The sequence below is a fragment of the Dioscorea cayenensis genome, chromosome 1 (assembly GCF_009730915.1).
Source record: "Dioscorea cayenensis subsp. rotundata cultivar TDr96_F1 chromosome 1, TDr96_F1_v2_PseudoChromosome.rev07_lg8_w22 25.fasta, whole genome shotgun sequence".
Classification (NCBI taxonomy): Eukaryota; Viridiplantae; Streptophyta; class Magnoliopsida; order Dioscoreales; family Dioscoreaceae; genus Dioscorea; species Dioscorea cayenensis.
Genome location: NC_052471.1, coordinates 15,051,207 through 15,073,425, shown reverse-complemented (window position 1 = coordinate 15,073,425; position 22,219 = coordinate 15,051,207). Strand labels below are relative to the sequence as shown.

At 32.6% G+C, this 22,219-nt stretch overlaps 2 long non-coding RNA genes across 6 annotated transcripts; both read right to left on the bottom strand.

The window, feature by feature from the left end:
* Positions 1-6,935: 6,935 nt before the first annotated feature.
* Positions 6,936-14,975, bottom strand: LOC120265633. 2 transcript variants are annotated; one of them, XR_005537701.1, is made up of 5 exons: positions 14,763-14,975; positions 11,651-13,181; positions 11,482-11,537; positions 9,876-9,920; positions 6,936-8,328 (listed from the first exon to the last, which is right to left on the bottom strand). It is a non-coding gene; the product is annotated as an uncharacterized LOC120265633 (long non-coding RNA). The 2 variants fall into 2 exon arrangements; XR_005537700.1 differs by lacking the exon at positions 9,876-9,920.
* Positions 14,976-16,698: 1,723 nt separating this feature from the next.
* On the bottom strand, positions 16,699-20,436 carry LOC120261911. Of its 4 annotated transcripts, XR_005536659.1 has the most exons (7): positions 19,997-20,430; positions 19,828-19,914; positions 19,209-19,236; positions 18,230-18,281; positions 17,900-18,096; positions 17,707-17,814; positions 16,699-16,860 (listed from the first exon to the last, which is right to left on the bottom strand). It is a non-coding gene; the product is annotated as an uncharacterized LOC120261911 (long non-coding RNA). The 4 variants fall into 4 exon arrangements; XR_005536657.1 differs by having other exon boundaries at positions 17,900-18,281; positions 19,808-19,914; positions 19,997-20,436; XR_005536660.1 differs by having other exon boundaries at positions 17,900-18,281; positions 19,828-19,902; positions 19,997-20,434.
* Between the last annotated feature and the right edge of the window lie 1,783 nt (positions 20,437-22,219).

The following is a 22,219-nucleotide window of genomic DNA, read 5'->3' as shown; positions in this document are numbered from 1 at the left end:
CTGTGTTATAAAAGGATGGAATCAGTGAATATTGTTTATTGGACCTCTAAAAAATAAAATATCGTGTTTAAAGAGAAAACTGCATGAATATCGAATTATTGCTAACATTCAACATTGCAATTTCTAGTGATGGTTTAAAGCACCGGAATGGTTAAGTGTTTTATATCTAGTGGCATGAAATATCATGTACATGTGACCCTATCATAGTTCATAAAATCTATTTTTGATTTTTAAATTCATATAAATAAAAAATACATAGCACTTAACTTTACAATGTGCTTCACTTGAATAAATGCCAAATTGCTAATATTCCAGATAAGTATAACCAAACACATCAAGTGGTAGCAAAGAAAATTCAACTAATCAATAGGTTACAACAAAATGTGAAAAAATTAGATAAATACTTTTATAATTAAATTTATAAAATTCACATTTGCACTAAGAAATATTGATTAAAATCATAAAATTAGCTTCTAATTCTACAAATAAGGCAATAAAATAAGGAAATGTGTTCCTAACTAGTGACAAGACGTATATGCATTGTAGTTCAAACACGTTTTCCTTCATGCTAGTGTTTCCCTACCAAAGTCCATCTCCTTCATGTTTATTTCACCATGTGAAAAACACACCTAAAAACTTGACCTTTGAAACTAACACCATCTATCATGTGGCTATTATCCTTCAACCAAAACAATGTCAAAATTTCATGTATGTATTTGGCTTGGCATATACATAAAAGTTAATCACAAGTTATAAAATAACTCTATATGAAACAAGCACATGCACATGCATCCTCACATCCAAATGAACACAAAATAAATGAATAAGTAAATAAATGCCCCTAACCCTAGACTTTACCAATAAAACCACTCATCTTTCCTCATAAGTCACAACCCACATTCCCTCTAATCAAGAATTTGTCCATCTTCTTCTTCTCCTTTCTCCTCTTCTTGTACTATCAAAATTCTAGGGAATTTTTTTTTTATGTTCTATCCAGATGATCATCGGATTCTAACCTACAGTCCAAGGCCTTTGATGATGGACAGAAGGAGGAATAGACTTTGATATGGCCTATGAGTCTAGTTTGCATTTGCAATGAGAAATATTGATGAATTGAATGGTTTACTAAAGGTCAAAATGAGTCTGGTAAAACTTCAATTTAATTTTCTTTCAAATATGGCAGGTAGTATTGATTTATAAAGTCCAAACTAAATTAATCACAGTAATGGTGGCAATAATAAATAAATAGCTACCCAACAAAATTAGATTGATCATCAGTATTACCCAACAAAACATGTTACTGTATGCACACAAGCCCATGTCATATAACACAAACAGATGGATAGATATTCATGGTTTCATGGTTTCATAGAATGTCAACATGCCTCATTAATTTTTATTTTTATTATGTTTTTTAAGCTTTAAAAAGTTCATTGATGCCCTTAAAATTGAAGCAGTGAAACATTTGGAATGGTTTCATTTAATGTACACTATACCAAAAAAGTGTTTTTTAGGCTGTTTTCAAGCCATATAGAGGCGGTCCTAACCGGCTCTATAGTTATAGCGTTGATTTTTTAACCCGCTTCTAAACTGCCTCGTATCAAGTTGGCTCTATACTTTAGAGACAGTTTGTACCAACCGTTGGGGTAAGTTTCATCTACGGAAGCAATTTTTAATAACAAGTGTAGAGGCAGTTTTAACCACCTCTATAGCTACGAAGTTTTCATCATTCCTCAATAGTGTTAGAGATGGTAGAGGCGATTATAACCACTCTATATCTACTAAGTTTTCATCCAGTTTTAGAGGCGGTTATAACCACTTCTAAATTTGTTCATTAATTGAATTGAATTAAATTTTAATTTATTTTCCTACTAATAATAAATAAATTTGTTTAACCTGTAAATCAAAAACATGAATCTTTCAATACATTTCAAAATATGCTAAATTCAATTTCATTGACTTTTATTGGCAAGTTATAAGCTAAATTGCAATGTATTTTGGTTAATAACAAAACGTAAAGAGTTTAACACTATTTTATCTACTTTTATTATAAAATATTTTTGGCTTAATTACACAAAGCAAAAAAGCTTCATGTATTTTCTTCATCTTCAACCCTCTCGATCTTTAACCATGAATTCTCCAAAATCTGCAAAAACATATAAAAAAAATCCAATCTTATTTAATCAAAATCCATCTTTTATATATATATATATATATATATATATATTACAATTAATACCCCATAATAAGAAAGTAAATTTTCCTCTTAGATGAATAATTGCCACTATGACTAATAAGATGTTGTTTGGGAAAAAAAACATAATAAGGCAAGTTCTTCAAATTCCTATCATTCTAAACCTTTCTTGGCAATAATTCACAGAAACCTCAACGACAAAAGACTAATAAGAACTCATTGTGCACCCAGTCTTTGTGATAAAATTACATAAGGGTTACTATTTGGTCCCTAAAGAAAAGAAAATTTAAAAACCACTACGTAATCTCATTGAGAGCAAAAACAATCGGTTCCATGTGTGTGCCAAGAAATACTGGCTCTTTTATCTTGTATGGCTTAAAATAATTAATATTTGTGGGCAAGCTGGGGAAGTATTATGAACAAAAGTAAGAAGCCAATTTCATAATCACTTCATTATTTTCATAGAAAAAAAAAAAAGAATCCTTTACTGCCATTTTTTTGAAACTCATTGACCCATTCATCAGCAAAAGGATCTAGCTGCAAATCTATCTCTTTGAGAGACTTGTGATAAAATCTAAAGGATATATATATACTAGTTGCACGTCTAATGTTTATTGATAAAAAGATGAAAATAAATATTTTGATCCTTAAATTACCTACCATGTTTAATTACTTGCTTATAAAATCCAAAACTATCTCATCCGTGTCTAAAATGTAATTTTCCTTTTTGTCATTCTCTCTCTCTCTCTCTCTCTCTCTCTCTCTCTCTCTCTCTCTCTTCCTCTCTATTTGTAGGTCAAGGAACAAAAAGAACTTTTCCCAAGTGGATATATGGAAATGTGGTGCGAGATGGTGTAGTTTAAATCCAAAGCTTTAGGTTCAAGTTGATGGGAATTGACTCTTGAATATATTGGTTCTTCTTTTAGAGTTTCAAACTTTTCTTAGGATTGCTAGCTTCAAAAATGCACAACCCCATGTTCTCTTCTCTCTCAAGTAATCAATCAACTAAAAAAAAAATTAAGCTAAACTTGGATAATAATGTACTGCAGGATGAATAAACACAAGCATTGGACTAAATATTCTAAAAAGAAACCTAAAAAATGATGATTAGAATCACAAGAATAAAGAAAATATATATAACAGATAGACTTCATTTATTGATCAACTTCGTCCATTTTTTAAACATTTTAAAAGAAGAGAAATACCATTAGTAGCAATTTCCTAATGTAGAAAAGGATGCTTAAGTCTTACTTAAATACTCTATTCTTATTTATTTATTGGACAAAAGAGCTGCAACAGCTAAAGATAAAGATTTTGCATGCAAAACTTAAGGAAGAGAAACAACACAGTTTAAAACCTAAGACCACACTCATCAATTTACTCCCATAGCCAATCAGGCAACACAAGACCATTATGAAAGAAAGTGTTATGGTGCGAAAGAAATAAATTGTGCCAAGTGATAAAGTAACTAAAATTAAAAAGGGTCACATGACTGGGAGGATGCAGGCTGAGTTGGATAAGTCATTAGTTGACAGCAGGCAGTTGACGAGGCAGGATAGGTGCTAATTGGGCGTAGAAGCAGGTGAGAGTAGAGAGCCAATACTCGTATGGCTAGGTTCATTACTAGTTTCTAGCATGGCCAATAGCTGAAGAGGAGTGGGCACAACCTTAGAGAATATGGTTATGACTACATGGCTATTGGATATAAAAAGATAGTGAAATGAAGAGAAGGGCATAGAAGAAAGTAGAAGGTTCTTGGCCTAAATCGGGTATCTGGTGTTCGTCTCCGGTGATCCAGCGAGAGGGAAGCTATTCCCAGATATTACTATATTCTAGTTCTAATTCTGTAGATCTACAGCTCTGTGAGCTTCTTTTATTTATTTGTTGCTTTGTTCTAAAGATTTCTATCCCTGTTCTGTTGATTTGATTGAAAAATGACTCCATTGTTGTGTTGTGGTTGAGATTTATATTTCTGAAGGTTGATTTGATGCTGAGTATGCAATTCATATAAGTTCAATTGATTAAGAATGATAACTTTGTGATTGAGATTCTATTAATCTGTGATTTTAATTGTGCTTCAATTCCATTGTTCATAACAAATTGGTGCTTTCATTGAGAGTATTTTTACATGGCTGAGTCTACTAGAATAAAAGAATTAGCTACAAAGGTTGATACTATGATGATAGTGATGGATCAAAGGGTCCAAAGGGAGGAAAGGATGATGGCATTCATAAATCAAACTGATGAGAGAATGAAATTAATGGAGCAATTCATGATTAATCTTACTACCATGATGGAAAATCAATAGGGGCTAAGATCTGCAGCTATTCCAGACAGAACTTATAATTCACAGTTGGAAACTAAGAAAGTGGGGAAACAGAAGAAATCACTACCATTCTATACCAGGTCTGTAAAAGTGGATTTTCCCAGGTTTCATGGTGAGGATGTAATGCAGTGGATCTATCAGGCTGAGAGATTTTTTAGGTACTATGGTGTTACAGATGTAAACAGAATTGAGATTTCTTTAATGCAGTTTGATGGACCGGTGGTACCCTAGTTTCAAATGTAGGAAAAACGAAGGAAGGATTATATCCTGGGAAGCTCTGGTAGAAGCATTAGAAGACAGGTATGGTCCTTCAATATTTGAAAATCTAGAGTATGCTCTATTCAAGCTCATTCAAGAGGATTCAGTGGAGAATTACTACAATACTATTACAAATCTGGCTAATAGACTGGATGGAATAGCTCCCTCTAAGATGTTGGCTTGTTTTGTGAGTGGATTGAAGAAAGAATTGTAGAGAGAAGTCATTTCTTGGAAACCTGAAACATTGTCCAAAGCAGCAAAATTGGCTAAATTGTTTGAAGATAAATATGTGACTGATCACAGGAATGGGATTAAGAAGTTGGTTTACTCACCTGACATTATTTCTAGAAAATGCCAATACAACCTGTTAAGGCTTTGCCTAGTACAAGTACAACACAAAACATTCAGGCAGTGACACCAGCCCCTCATAATTCTACATAGTCAACAAAGAGAATTAGTTTCAATGAAATGCAATTAAGGAAAGCTAAAGGACTGTGTTTTAATTGTGATGAGAAATATAGTCCTAATCATAGATGTCAGAATAGGAGGTTGTTACTTCTATAATGGGATGATGAAACCTCTGATTCTACAAAACTTGAGACAACTGAATTTTTGGTGGAGTTCGAACCTGAAGAAACTGAGAAGCAAGCCGAGAGTAATCCAAAATTGTCTCTCAATGCAATGAATAGTGATGCAGCTTCAGCCACTATGAGATTCACTGGGATAATTAAAGGATAGTCAGTTAAGATCTTGTTAGATGGAGGGAGTGATGACAACTTTATATAGCCAATGATTGCACAATTCTTACTGTTAGATGTACAACCCACTAGTACATTTAAAGTTTTGGTTGGGGATGGGAATTCTTTAAAGGTGGAAGGAAAAATTGATCAGTTGAGCATTAAAATTCAAGAGTGTACTTTAACATTACCTGTCTATTTACTTCCCATAGCTGGAGCGGAAGTGATCATTGGAGCAGCTTGGCTTGCAATATTGGGGTCACATATTATGAATTGCAAAACACTATCTCTGCAATTTTATTGTGATGGAAAATTTGTTACTTTGAAGGAGGAGAAGGAATTTGGACCTTAATTCACCTTAATACATTAGTTACACAGACTTAGTTCTATAAGGTCAATTGTTGAATGCTATCAAATGATAGTGGAATCCATGGATGATGATATAAAGAGGAGAATTACTCCTAGAGTTACAGAAAGTAATCCAGAAGACATGTTGACATTTCCTGAGAAGATGCCCAGATATTAAGACAATTGTTACAGAGGTTTCAGAAGGTGTTTGAAATTCCAAAAGGGTTACCACCATCTAGGCTATGTGACCACAAAATTCCATTAAAAGTAAACACACATCCTATGAAGTTTAGACCTTACCGGTATCCTCATAGCCAAAAATCTGAAATTCAGTCCATGGTTGAATGCTTAGAGAGGGATTGACTGAGCTTAGAAACAACCCCTTTTTCTTCACCAGTTATATTAGTTAAAAAAAAAGACGGGGCATGGAGATTTTGTATAGATTATCAAGCTTTAAATGCCATTACCGTAAAGGATGCTTACCCAATACCAGTAGTTGATGAGTTGTTAGATGAACTGAATGGAGCAAAAAAAATTTCAAAGTTGGACTTAAGGTCTAGCTACCATCAAGTATTATTACATCATGAAGATAAACACAAAACAGCATTTCAGACTCATCATGGACACTTTCAGTGGGTAGTAATGGCTTTTGGCCTTACAAATGCACCAATAACCTTCCAAGCATTGATGAACAATATTTTTAAGTTTGCAATGCGGAAATTTGTCTTATTTTTTTTAGATGACATATTGGTATATAGTGGAGATTAGGAGAGTCATATGAAACATTTGAAAACTGTGTTATGCACTTTATATGAGAACCAGCTCTTTGCCAAATATTCCAAATGTGAATTTGGGTTGAAGTAGATAGAATATTTGGGTCACACGGTGTCAGCAGCAAGTGTTCAGATGGAATAGTCTAAAATTGAAGCTATATTAAATTGGCCAACACCGACCAATATCAAATAACTTAGAGGATTTCTAGGGTTAAGTGGGTACTATAGGAGATTCATCAGTAATTATGCTTCTAAGGCTCATTCCATCACTGAACTCTTAAAGAAGGATTGTTTCCAGTGGAATCAGGCAGCACTGAATGTATTTCAACAACTCAAAGAAAGTATCACTATTGTACCAGTTCTTAAGATGCCAGATTTTTCTAAGACATTCATTTTAGAAACTGATGCATCAATGCTAGGAATAGGTGCATTACTAAGCCAAGAGAAGCAGTCAATTGCTTACTTTTCAAAAAAAATTAACTCAAACAATGCAAAAACAGTCAACATATTTCAGAGATTTATTTGCTGTAACTGAAGCTATCAGCAAGTTCAGACATTATATGGTGGGACAGATTTTCATTATTAGAGCTGATCAGGAAGCATTAAAACAATTATGTCAGCAGACAATTCACACTTTAGAACAGCAAAGATGGCTTCCAAAATTATAGGGCTATGACTTTTTAGTGGAATTCAAACTAGGCAGAGATAATATAGTAGCTGATGCATTATCCAGGAGTTGTTATTTGACAATTTCTCCCTTCCAGAGTTCACTGGTACATCAAATACAACAATTACAGTTGCAAGATCAATTTTGTGTGAATATACTGACAGCTATACAGCAAGGAACTACCTATGCTACCAAATTTACAATGAAACATCAATTGTTATTCTATGAAGATAAAATAGTAGTTCCTGCTGATTCTGAGATCAAGAAATAAATTTTGCGGGAATATCATGCTTCAAAGTTGAAAGGTCATGCGGGGTCTCTCAGGACATACTCTAGAATTGCATCTCAATTTTTTTAGCATGGGTTAAGCCAAGAGAGGTAGCTGAATTTGTGAAGAATTGTATAGTATGTCAACAAGCTAAATCAGCTAATACATACCCAGCAGGGTTGTTACAACCTTTACTAATACCACAGAAAATATGGGAGGAAATTGCCATGGATTTTATCACTGGGCTTCCAAATTCCAAAGGATATACAGTAATATTAGTGATTGTGGGTAGGCTCTCCAAATTTGGTCATTTCATTCCATTAAAAGGGGATTCTCTAGGACAACAGTTGGAATAGAATTCATACACAACATAATAAAATTACATGGAGTTCCTAAGTCTATTGTGACAGATAGGGACAAGGTGTTTCTAAGTAATTTTTGGAAGTCTCTATTTCAATCGATGGGTACTATATTATCAATATCGTCTTCATACCATCCGCAAACAAATGGACAAACACAAACATTAAATAAGTGTTTGGAGATGTATCTTCGGTGCTTTGTTTATGATAATCCTAAACAGTGGTGGAATTTGCTTCCTTGGGCTCAATTCTGGTACAACACAGCCTTTCATTGTAGTGTTGGCATGACCCCATTCCAGATTGTGTATGGAAGGAAACCGCCTACATTGCTCACTTACTACTCCAATGACAATGATCCTCCTAATATTGCTTCACTCCTCCAGCAACGAGATCAAGTTCTATAGCAATTAAAGCAGAATTTGCTCAAGGTTTAGGTGCACATGAAGAAATTGGCTGATAAGAAGAGAATGGAAATTTCATTTACTGAAGGCCAATGGGTATTTGTCAAATTACAGCCTTACAGACAACATTCAGCAGCTTTGAGCAAGAATCATAAACTAAGTATGCGCTATTTTGGACCCTTCTAAATCATTAAGAAGATTGGTGCTGTGGCATATCAGTCAGCTTTACCTGTTGGGGCACGCATTCATCTAGTGTTTCACATATCTGAACTAAAAAAAATGTGAAGGAGATCCAGGAGAACAGGCAAACTTTATTCCTCTTCCTTTACTTACAACTGAAGAAGGACCAGAGTTACAACCAGTGGCAATTTTACAAAGGAGAACAATTATTCATAACAGTCAATCAATTGATCATATTCTAATTGCATAAGAGGCCTGAAAGGAAGTTGACAATTCTTGGGAAGATGTGGAATTCATTCGACAACAGTATCCATTGTTCAATTGTTCAACCTTGAGGACAAGGTTATTTCTAAAAAGAAGGGTCGGGGGACCTTGAGGACAAGGTTATTTCTTTCTAAAAAGAAAGGGGATGGGGGTATTGTTATGGCGAGAGAGAAAGAAATGGCACCAAGTGATAAAGTAGCTGAAATTAAAAAGGGTTACGTGACTGGGAGGATGCAGGCTGAGTCTGAAAAATCATTAGTTCACAATAGGGCAACTAACGAGGCAGGAGAAGTGCTAATTGGGCGCAGAAGCAGGCGAGAGAAGAGAGCCAATACTCGTATGGCTGGGTTCGTTACTAGTTTTCAGCGTGGCCAATAGCTGAAAAGCAGTGGGCACAACCTTAGAGAATACGGTTATTCCAACGTGGCTACTGGATATAAAAAGGTAGTGAAATGAAGAGAAGGACATAGAAGAAAGTTGAAGGTTCTTTGCCTGAATCGGGTTTTCGGTGTTTGTCTCCGGCGATCCGGCAAGACGGAAACTATTCCCAGATATTACTATATTCTAGTTCTAATTCTTCAGATCTACAGCTTTGTGAGCTTCTTTTATTCATTTGTTGCTTTGTTCTGAAGATTTCTATTCCTGTTCTGTTGATTTGATTTAAGTATGACTCCATTATTGTGTTGTGGTTGAGATTTATATTTCTGAAGGTTGATTTGATGCTGAGTATGCAATTCATAAAAGTTCAGTTGATTGAGAATGATAACTTTGTGATTGAGATATGTTAATCTGTGATTTCAATTGTGCTTCAATTCCATTGTTCATAACACAAAGGTAGAGCAGAATTTGAAATAAATAGTAGTTAACTCTTGACATAAATAAAGTTGATGTAAACTAAATCTCCTAAATGATCATGTTTCTTAATTTAAGATAATCACAGTGATATTCATCTTTATTTGTAGTGCACCATATAGTCTCAACAAGTTTTAATTAAATGGGCATCCAAAAGAAGACTCAAGACAGAAACATAATAGGTGGCAGAAAAATCAAATTAATGGAAATATTCACTAAGCACAAATTTACAAAGATTATTTACTAACCTCCATATCTAAAAACACCTTTTTGCTTAGAATAATCTCAATTGTCTGCCAAAACATCAAAGATCCTTGTTAAAACTTGAAAATAAAACAACTGCATAGCCTTTCAAATGAATTGCAAGATGCCATGCAAATATAAAACAGTCAACATGATTACTTTTTTTACCTTTTAGACTATGATTTTGTCAATAGAAAATCAAGTGAAACCTAAGGTACAAGTGTTATCAAAATGCGATGCATCGCTCATCAACAAAACTGATGAAAAGCTTCAAAAAATAAATCACTCATCAACAAAACTAAGAGAAAGCTTTAGACAATAAATGGCAACTTTTTCAATACAATCAAGAAGGTTTTAAAAAAAAAAAACATATTAAGAACATAGAAGCATGAGCTGTGAGAAAACTCAACAGGACTTGGTAATATTCGGATGAAAATAACATCAAGAAATGGCATTTATGAATGAAAAATCGCTACAAATAATAAGAAAAACAAAGATATCTCTTTACAACAATCTACAAGTTAATATCCCATATAACCACGCAGCATGGAGAGAAGAACACAAGCAAATATTGTCAAAGTTCTAAAGAAAATCTATTAGAAACATTACAGCTCCAAACATGATGCGATAAGAATAGAGAGATGGATTTACTTTTCTAATAAAACTATGGTGCCATAGCATATGTGAACAAAACTTATAGCACTAAAATAGAAACCCGTATAACAAGAACAAACAAATTACCATTGGACTAGAAATGTATATAACATACTTATTGCTAGTTCTTATGAAGCAACATCAGAATTAAAATTTTTTAAAATAAACATAAATAGGCTTTGCAAGTAAAGAACTCAACATCATCATGCTTGATTTGGTCCATGATATCTTTACAGATATTTACTCAACTTACAGCTTGCATAACACAAAGTATGAGAAAAATAAATGAAAAATACCAAATAAAAACGAAGAGCTATGCAAAATAAGAACACACTAACTTCTGAATGACCATGATTGTGATAATTAATTGAAAATTGTGATAATCTGCAACCACGATGAATGAATTCTAAACAATTTTCAATTCAATTAATACATGCAAAATGGAGTTTTCCTCCATTCAAGCATAGATGCTTTATATCTTTTCAAAGAAAATAAATTTTAGCACAATCACTACTGTAGAAATAACACAAAAGAAGAAATCATAATCTGTAGAAAATCCCATATAAACAACATAAAAACCTTTTATTGAGAACTTCAAAGAAAAAATAAACCATCTGTTTAGGTTTTGCAATCTACACCCTCATTCAAAATCAGTTCATCCATATACCAAGAAAAATACTAGTTCCTCCAATATGAGACTACTGATTTTTTTCCTTTTTTTAAGCCTTGCAAAGAAATAATGTTGATCACTAGAAGTTACTAGATGAGGGATGTCTGCTCACTTGCAGAATCAGGTGATTTTCAGGAAGACTTGCATGAATACACATAACCTTATTCCTAAAATTATGAAAACCTGAATCCATGCAATTGAACTTGTACATGTTCTCAATTTATGAAAAATTATAAAGCAATTTTTATGTTATGAGAAGATAGTTTTCTTTATGTTCTTGATCATACCTCCAAAACAAAAGTAAATAATGTTGTCAATCCATATCACTAATCTCCATATTCTCCTGCAACATATGGAAATTATCAAAAGTAAATCATGTTGTCAATCCATATTACTCAAGATTAATATACCAAAAAAAAAACATAAAGAAAGGAAAGTAAGGAAGTTAAAAATAACCAATTAACATCCACTAATAAGTAGTCAGAATAAATTTTGCCAATTATTTTTTCTCCTGCCTAAGTACCCTCATTGACAATGGCAATGGATGAATTGAAACTGTGTGGCTAATATATACTCTCTTCACTTGTGTTTTTGTGTGGCACTATTCTAGAAGCAACGAAAGACATTCTAAGAAGTTTTGAGCAATCATCTCAACATATTTATATATATATATTGTATGCTAATCACAGATTATAGTATAAGATAGGGATTTGTGTAAAAGATCAAATTATTCTTTCTTTGAAGAAACAATCAGCAAAACGTGTTCAGCATCCTTGGCTCAGTAAACAGGCATTAGAATTTCTATGAACCTTTCAAAGTTCATGCAGGATGAAATTTAAGTAATCACGTACGAATTAATTTTTTTGCCTTGTTTGATTAATTAAAGATGACAATGACCTCAATAAAATAAAATAAAATAAAAAATAGCAAGTGTATTGTGATCTATAGTGGCCTTTGGATATATGGTCCACCAATAAGTTATGCATGCTTGACAAACCTTGACCAAAGTTGGAAGACAACTGATAGTATATATCTAAAAGTTGGCAGCATGTATATATATATATATATATATATTTATGTGTGTTCGTCTAAAAAGTTGACAAGTAATAGTCATTCACTTTTAGCTATATGCATGTGAAACCCATGAAGGCAAGTTTAATGCATCTAATGGTCAATGATATTAGGACCAGCAAACAAAATAGCATTCACATCTTGAATACTCTAGAGGAATTGTTGCTTGATGCATAGCATGAGTTGTTAGCATATAGGATTGCCAAGAAAGAAATGATTAAGATTTAATTCTAATGAATTTATGGTTTATTCACATCTTAAAAATGATCAAACATGCATACCTTCACTAGATTATTCCAAACCATAAAACAATTAGCACTAGCTTATCAATGCACCATCTCCACGTGGCTTCTTCCTTTTTCATAATTTATCTCCTCCTTAATTCATTTAGCTTTATAATACATTATTATTTTTTAGTGTCTTTCTTCAACTGAACATAACTACTGTTCAATTAACAAAATCAAAACCACATTCAACAACAAAATCAAAACCACACTAAATTAGGGACAAATAATCTTGTTGAATTAATGCAATGCATCTAAAATCAATGATTTCACATTTCATTGTCAAGTGATATATATTAAAATCATGGCATAATTTAGACTAGTAATGTCACGCCCCGAACCCGGCTCACCGGACCCGGTGCGCAGACAAACGGCCGCAGACCCACAGGGCGTGAATCCCATAGGCTTGCAAGGCCTCAAAATCTGATACAGGATAGGTAAAACTATAACAAACCAACTGGGTTACAAGATTACAGACTTTACAGTGTATACAATGCAAAGATACAAGAAGACCAGAAATACAAAATACAGTAACATAGTGATAGACAATGACAAGAACTACAATTTCACAACAGGACAAGCAACATCTACAGGCAGTCTTTCAAGATTCACGCTGATCTATCACTTTTGATCTGAAAAGGATTTAAAGAAAATCCATGAGCTCACTAGCCCAGTAAGTAATCCAGAAATTGTTTTAAAACAACAGGGTTTATGAATCTCGAATTCAGATATTAAGGATAATTCAAAGTTTAAACAAAGTTTAAATAAATACAAAATAAATAGTTCAACAGAGGTATAGTTCTCAAGTAGTAACGCTATTCAAAATAACTGAAATCAAAAGATTGTCAGGTTTTTGAACTGCGAATAATTATTCGCCAGAAATGAGCATAGGTCTTCAAAGCATAATTTAAACAAAACAAAATACAAAGTGAAATATTCTAATAAAGAATATTTACAAATATGATTTACCGGAATTCAAAACCCAGAAATACGATATCAAAAATACAGAAAATTTCAAGGCAGGACAAATATTTGTGTTTTTGCAGAAATTCAAAAATCCAAAAGCAGCAAAGCCAAAAAAAGTAACAAATTCAAGTGTATGTCTCCAAATTCATCTGTAAGTGCTAAAGGTCATTTGTTTATCCCTCGATGTAGATCTGAGCCAAAAATAACATATATCATTTATTTACCCTCAGTGACCCGAGATCGAATACCGGTGTCGTTGATTATTTCACCGAACGGACACGGTGCTGAAACTCGCATCTCTTTTTCCCAAAAATTACTTGTCGACAAGGTCGGGGTTTAACCCCCAACGATGTGGGTTGCATATCGCTCATTTGGAGACCAAAACATTCAGATACAAAATATTTGCAGAGTACAAGGTCAGAAATTTCTAAAATTTCCTCAAGTTCATATATATTCATACAGATAAATATCAAAATCTCACTTTAGGGAAAATAACTCGATAACCATAAATGAAATATAAACATTTAAGCACATGAAATATTTAAAATTACTCAAAACACTAGCTCATTCAAAACTAAATTAAATACTTATATAAATAGATAAATAAATAAATAAAGGAATTAACTAAGTCAATTCAAAAGATAGCATAATCATCAACCCATGCCTACAAACCAACGAATTTTAAAAATGTTGAAGTAATCATTTGAATGTAATTGCACACTTAGTATAAATAATAAATTAATAACCAAGTTAAAATGAATAGCGATCATTTAATTAACATTACACCAATGTAGATTTACCAAGTCAACAACTAAATAAAAAAATAATTAACTAAAGAAAATACTCTCAAAAATACATATTCCAAATAAATAATTTTAATATTAACAAAATAACATATATTCAAAATAAAATAACAAAATACTAGATAATTATTTTATCAAATAAAATAATTTCCCAAGTATTGAAAATACGGAGTTATCGGTGGATTACTTACCTGATATTCATAGCAAAATAGTTTCGAAAGCTAAGTTCATAATTTTCTACATATTCAAGATACATATGCAAAAAGTCACTAAAAGAATAGTGTAAAGTTACATACCAAAATTTAAAATCCAAAAGTGATCAAATAATCCTTTAAACAAAATAGTTGCAGGCTCCCACTCTTGGGATATTTTAAATATATAATCAAATAATATTAGAAATTTTGCAATTAAAACTTGTCAAAATAATATGTGTGGATTACTTACCTCGAAAATACTCTACTCCAAGACACAATGTGAAGACCCAAAGCCACTTCTCAAGTGGTCCAACAAGGCATTATGCAGCCATAACCTCATGTCTTTATCATCATAATTCCATCACATCTCTCTAACCTCCAACAATGGACACCAAAAAAGCAAGAGTAGAAACCCACCATACTTTAGATTTAATGAAATCAAGCTTCTTCCAACATTCATGTGTCCAAAAACCCAACCATTCCCTCTATCAAGTTTCCACGCTGGAGCTTCGCCGGATTTTCTCAATCTCTCTATCTCTCTCTCTCTCTCTCTCTCTCTCTCTCTCTCTCTCTCTCTAAGTGAGAAAACTCTTGAAGAATGATGCTAACCTCTTGCCGAAGTTTAACTTCCGGTGATAGTAATACTCATGTAGAAAAAGCATTTCACTTAGATCACCAATGGATTTTTCATCTTGAGAGCAAGAAGGTCTTATACTTAGATCAAGACATGAACTCTATCTTCTCCCTCTCCTAAAGGATTGCATTCTCTTCTTACTAAAGGAGCTCTAACATGCATAACTTTCTCAGTGGGTAGAAGAAAGGATGTCTATAACTGGGCTCCAAAACCATTATTGCAACAAAAGCTTAAAACAAAGCTTCATGAATTCACGGTTTACACAATTGGGAAACTACAAAATTTTCCTTGAATCCAGGCTTTGGGCTTGGTTCCAAACAAATGGAGACAAACAAGACTGGGGCCGACAAGTCACTTGTTATATTAATGAAAGATTGAATGAAAGCAAGATGATTACCTAATATGGCTGGTGGGTGAAGAACAACAGTGAACCAGATGAGACAAATAGCATAGCATAGCAAACAACAGACATTTTCAAACAAAAAAAAAGACTAAATCAGGGAATGACTCAAGAGAAAGCACAAACCTGTTTTGGCGTGACTCAAATAAAAAAAAAACACTAGAGATTCCAAGTAGCGCCATTAGATCATGACTGAAATCAAACAAAGAAAACACACCAGCTTATTCATCATGATTATACCAACAGACACCAAGAAATTGAAGGTCAGTGACACTGTCAGACCACAAATTCGTTGTTACAGATGCATAGCACTCTCGGATGTCCTTAACTCACTGAAAGAGAAGCTTGCAGGTCTTCTATTTCTTTACCTATTATTTTTTGCAAAATTGTCAAAAGATGAACTATAAAGCAAGACATTGATACAATCTACACTGGACAATGAAGATGTCCGCAAGGATCATACTGATGCTAATCACATTAATAAAAAAGTTCCCATCCAATTGTTTTATGGGTTTTATATCTAAATAAGGATCTCAAAATACACTACTACATAACTGCCTATTTGCAGCAGTCATAAACCGCTGCAAAATACCTTTAAACCGTTGCATAAGATCTATTGCAACAGTTTGGCAGCCGCTGCATTTGCTTCCATTGCAATAGGTTATTGTAGCGGTTCTATACATCATATTGTAGCGGTTTAACACTGTTGCCTAAACAGTTCCAATTAGCATTGGCTTTTGTAGCGGTTTTAATTATGCAGCGGTTGCTTCATATACTGCAACGGTTTATTTTGCAATAGTTGTTTTATATAGTGCAGCGGTTTCACAATACCTATTGCAACGGTTTTTTAATATCTACTGCATCAGTTTTGTAATATCTATTGTAGCGGTTTTATAATACATTTTGTAGCAGTTTGGTAATATATTTTGCAGCGGTTTATGAATAGCTATAGCAGCAGTTGTGTAAAAACTATTGCAATGATTTCATCGAATCTATTGCAGCGGTTTAGAATATTTGTTGCAACAATTAATAAAATCCATTATAGCGGTTTTATAATCCTATACCATTTTACTAATAATAATTTTAATAATTCAATTCAATAAAAATAAAATTATAACCTTACCAAACATCATCCTAAAATGTTATAAACACTTAGAGCAAACAACATCACATTGAAATTGACAAAAAATATTCAATAACATAAATATTCATGGAGAAAATTAGTTAAAACAAAACAGTTTTGAAGTTAATACAAAACAAAGTTATCTTCAATGTTTTGGGATGAAACCAACAGAAAATATGACATCATTGTCCCTGCAATTATAAAAAATTAGTTAGTAAAAATAATAAGAAGAAATTGCAGGATACATGCAATTTATATAAATTAACATAATAAAAAAAATGTTAAAATAAAATGATACTATAAACTATATTCCAACATAATGACATTAACTAAAATGATAATTTATTATAAAATAATACCTGATCCTTGTATAAATACAACTGTGCCTATGCATAAGCAAATTAGCAAACTTAATACCATCATCTTTGTTATTGATATAGAAACCAGCCAGTTTCTTGAAAATAGTCATGATCACTAATACTAACCCCCTAAGTCTAAACAAATAATGGCATCCATCCATATACTGGCCAGATTACAGTTTGTACAGAAATATCTAGCATTATGCCATTGTCATTCTTAAGTTGACCATCTCAAAATGACATTCCTTGCCTCTAACTCTTGAAAAAACAATTGGATATGTCCATACTAATATTTCTCTCTCAAAAAACCACCAGCCTTCCCTTCCCTCTAAATTAACCTTCAGTCACCTCAAGGCATATACAAAGCAAAGTAAACCCAAAGTAATTTAGATGCATGGCAAATTTATGATTTACAACATGGAATTTTAATATATGATCACCAAATTAGATAAACATTGGCCAAAGACCAAATGTTTACCTCAATATTGAGACAAATAAGCATATACAACTTCACTATGTATGTATGCATATGTATATGTACATTTGTAGGGCAAACACTAATGAGATAAGAAACATTCAGAAACCATGTTTTTTCCTCCGTATTAAGATAAATAAGTATCATAAATTTATATGTATACACATGTATATTTGTAAGGAAAAAGAGATATATATATATACCTGATTGCCATCAAGATCAAATTCTTTTCCTAGTGATTCCATAACCAACTGTTGCAAATACCTGCTAAATAATAACAAGTTGTCCTTATAAGGGAGGACAACCATATCCTGTAAAGACCCATTGTATAAAATTAATCAAACATGGCTATAATAAAGAGAAACCCATTAAGGAAAAAGAACAGCAAAACCATACCTTTGATCCAACTCCATCTGAAGCCCGATATTAACAAAGAGCACGCAAACTGCTAGATTATTCTTTACCCAAATGCAATCAACATGGCTATAATAAAAGAGAACCCATTAAGGAAAAAGAAGAGCAAAACCATACCTTTGATCCAACTCCATCTGAAGCCCAATATTAACAAAGAGCACGCAAACTGCTAGATTATTCTTTACCCAAATGCAATAATTGAAAGCAAAGGAAGATCAACAAATATATTTTTCAAGTGACACATTAAAACAGAAGGGGCACATGGATAAATGCTATACAAGAAGTAATCACAAAAAACAACATATACATTACCTCTGTATTCCTATTTGTCTCATCCATCAGTGCTGCACCAGCAAGCATTTCTCTTATATCATGTCAAAAACAACAAGGGATTAGAGAAATAAATATGAATGGTTAATCTTCTTCAAAATATATATTGATACAATAACAATGTTTGGTCGGGAGCATAACTTGAAGTCAGAATTCTGGTCACTGACTCAGAAGTTCTGATAATTGAACATGTATCCAAAATCAATTAGCAGTATAACATTGTAATTCTATAATTCTATAGTAGCTCATTTAATTAGTAGCTCCATGAATTTGTGGGGAACAAAAGCAAAGCTGCTAATTCTAACCGTAATGGTAACATAAATAGTAATAGCTAGCAGCATTGAGATGACTCGCTATCATAACACCTAGAGTGTCAAAATGCAAAACAGCTAAGTTATCCAGACTAGCTATACCTATATAGAAACCAATTGGAAAAATAGCATTTAACATCATTCTCTAAGTAGCAACATGAAAGAAAAGAAAAGAATGAGTAAATTATCCATATACTTGTATTAAACAAAGCAACCAAATTCTTGGATGTGTTACAGCTGATTAAAAAATATATTATTGTTAACTGTTATAATATATTGTTATTAACACATCATACAAATCAAGCAAATTTGGCATAATGAAATATGTTACTTGATGAACAACTCAATAAAAACATAAGGGAATACATTAAATATAGTCAACATATATTAATACCGCAAACATGTAAAATTCATATCCTTCAATATAGTTTTTATTTAACACATCCTTTGATATGGCAATCATTTAAAGCATTCTACTGCAATCAATCAGCAAACATTTGTTCAATCAATGGCCTACAACATATTCAAACCTAATCACAATCAATCAACCCTTAAACACTCTCCATCCTCAATCCTAAACCTAAATCATCCAAACTAGAGATCTATAAAGAGATGGAGGACTTGATTTCAAGGAAGAAGATAACTCTTACATTCAATTCTCTAATTCCGCAAGATCATCTGCAAATATGAACAATGAAAAACAATTAAAACAAAATAAAATAAAATAAAATGGAAAAAATTCAAAGAAATAAAACCAAGTTATTTATAAGAAAAACAGCAAATTTGTAAGAAAACTAACTTAATTATATAAGGCTATGTTGTTTTGTTTATTAGTAATAACAAATGTTTGGGTCTCTAGCAAGCAGCAAATTTCCTTCCACATTCTTTCTACCATTTTCCTTCTCTTTCCATAAATCCAAACACAACCAACATAATTAAATAACCAAACCTCAATGAATTTAAGAAATGTGGTGCTAAAATACACTTGTCATGGAGAACAAGCAATATTCCATCTGAAGATTGAGACACATCTATCTCAATGCAATCTACATGAGAATCAATGGCAAATTAATATGCATCCATCTGATTCAATATAAACATTAATTACCACCGAATCAAAGACTCATAAATATGGATAACATATCAAAAACCAAGAACATCTCTTTCCCTTTATAGAATTTCAGGATCATAGAAAAAAATTGCAAACTTAATAGGCCCATCAAGAAAATCAGACAAGTTTCACACTCACACTAGGTACTAATCACTCACAGTGTTGGGAAAAGCCTTGCTTGAGTCACCACCATGAGCGCACACAAGTGGAGGGTTCTCCAGCAATCCACACTTCTGGGATCTCATCTGAATCACTAAAACTCAATTCTCGGCAACCAAAATAAATGAAAACATGGATGAATGATAATGATGGAAACTAAATGCATACCCGATTGAATCGATGGAGACAGAAGTGGAAGAAGATGGGAAGAACGAGGGTGAGAAAGACTAGCACTGGGAGAAGCCGAAGCAACCACTTGGAAGTAAGTCTCAGAAGGCGGACCTTGTTCGCCATAGGAGAGCGAAGGGAAGGAAGCCAATATCTCTTGGAAGTGAGTCTTCGGAGCGGAGGATCACGGTGGATATCACGGGGTTTGTGTTCATGGTGTTGATCAGAGAGGGGAATCTTGCGGCCGCCATTTGCGCCGCGCTGAGCTTCTTTGCGCTTTTAATTCGAAGGCAAGGAGAAGGTCGAGACGATGAAAGGGGAGTTAGGGTTCTAATTTTTAGAGGTTTTTCCCCTCTTTTATTTTGGTGGAATTTTTGTGAACTTTTCTATTGTTGTATTTATATTTATATATTTTTTTATTTTTATTTTAAGGATTTTTGGGACTTTACCTGCAAAAGTAGAATAATGGCGAGTTTGGTTGGGTGGATGATTGAAGAGATAGGAAGAGAGAGAGAGAGAGAGAGAGAAAAGAATTAAAGAAATGTTTTTTAAAATTAAAAAAATTAAAAGGAAATTTGAAAAAAATAATAATAAAACATTAAATATTAGAAAGAAATATTAAAAACACTTCGTGCACAGTCAAAATTAATAATTCCTTGAGTGTGCAGTCACTTTGGTGTAGCAGCTAACAAGGGTGGAGTAGAGGGAAATTATTATTTTAAAATTAAATTTTTATAAAAATAATGTATAAAAAAAATTTAACTTTTCAAAAAAAAAATTTAACTGAGTTTTAAATTAATAGATTTTCCTTTGACTCGTCACTTACAAAATAATAAATTAATTTTTACTGATATATATTTAAAAACTTTAAATAGGAAAAATATTTTTTTAAAATAAATTTTAGATGTGAATCTATTCAAAGGCATCGAGAAGGTAATTATATGTCCTGCTCTAACCAATCAAATAGTTTATCCCCACTTTAATTGAATACTTACACATTTACATTTCATTTCCTTCAAAGTTTTAAAAAAATAAACCTATATTTTGTTTCTTTTATTCTCATACAACCAATTAATAAAAGAACTAATTACATATCAATATTTAAAAAATAATAATAAATCACATATGCATTATTAGATTTATTTTAAACGGATGATATTTTTTCTTATTTATTATAAATTTTATTAAACTTATGTATTATTTTTAGATATACATATCATAACACATACACAGCGGTTATAAAAAACCGATGCATAACATAACCCATATGCACCGAGTTATTAAGAACCGCTGCATAACATAACCCATATGCAGCGGTTATTACGAACCGCTGCTATATAATGCATATGCAACGATTATGAACCGCTGCTTTTTTTAATATTTGCAGTGGTTATATAACCGCCGCATATCTACCCTAATATGCAGCGGTTTTTGCAACGGATTGAGTCAAATGTAATACTTTCTTGAAAAATTGCTTGCAACGGTATGAAATCGTTACAAAACCGCTACAATAGATAGTCTATTGCAGCAATTTTATAACCGCTGCATAAGTGCAGTTATGTAGTAGTGATATACTTCAAGTAATTATGATTGAAAAAAACAACACTTTTTTTGTGCCAGAATCCAATTTAAGAGACCTACCAAAAAAGATTCTCCAGGCATCTAATTCATAGCTAAAAGCAAATTAAATCGCTAATTTCACTGAAATCATTCAAGAATAAATCATGAAAAAAAGAAATCAAAACCATCAACAAGGCGCAATCAAAATTGCATCTTTACACAATCAAGGCAATGTTACAAAGCCATGGTTGCAGCACCAACACAAATCCAAACAATTTATAGAGATTGAAAGATAAAACATGATTCACTAAATGATGTGGGAATGATGCAAAAAAATAATACAAGATCAGTAAATAATAGTAAATTGCCCACATATTAATCTCAACAAATAGTAATCCAAATCTGGATTATGTCTCAATGCAAGTTTTAAACAATATGCTTTGCTATTATGAACTTCATACATACATAGCATAGTAGTATGCCATTAATATTGGCAAAGTCAGGAATGCAGCTTACATTCTACTACAATATCAGCTCAAATCCTAGTATTAATTATCATAAAATCTGAGTATTATGACCAAAATAGTTGCTATTTTTGCATGCAGAGTATACATGCAGAAAAGGAAGAACTATTGCTTTATCACCGATATTTTCATGCCAGTG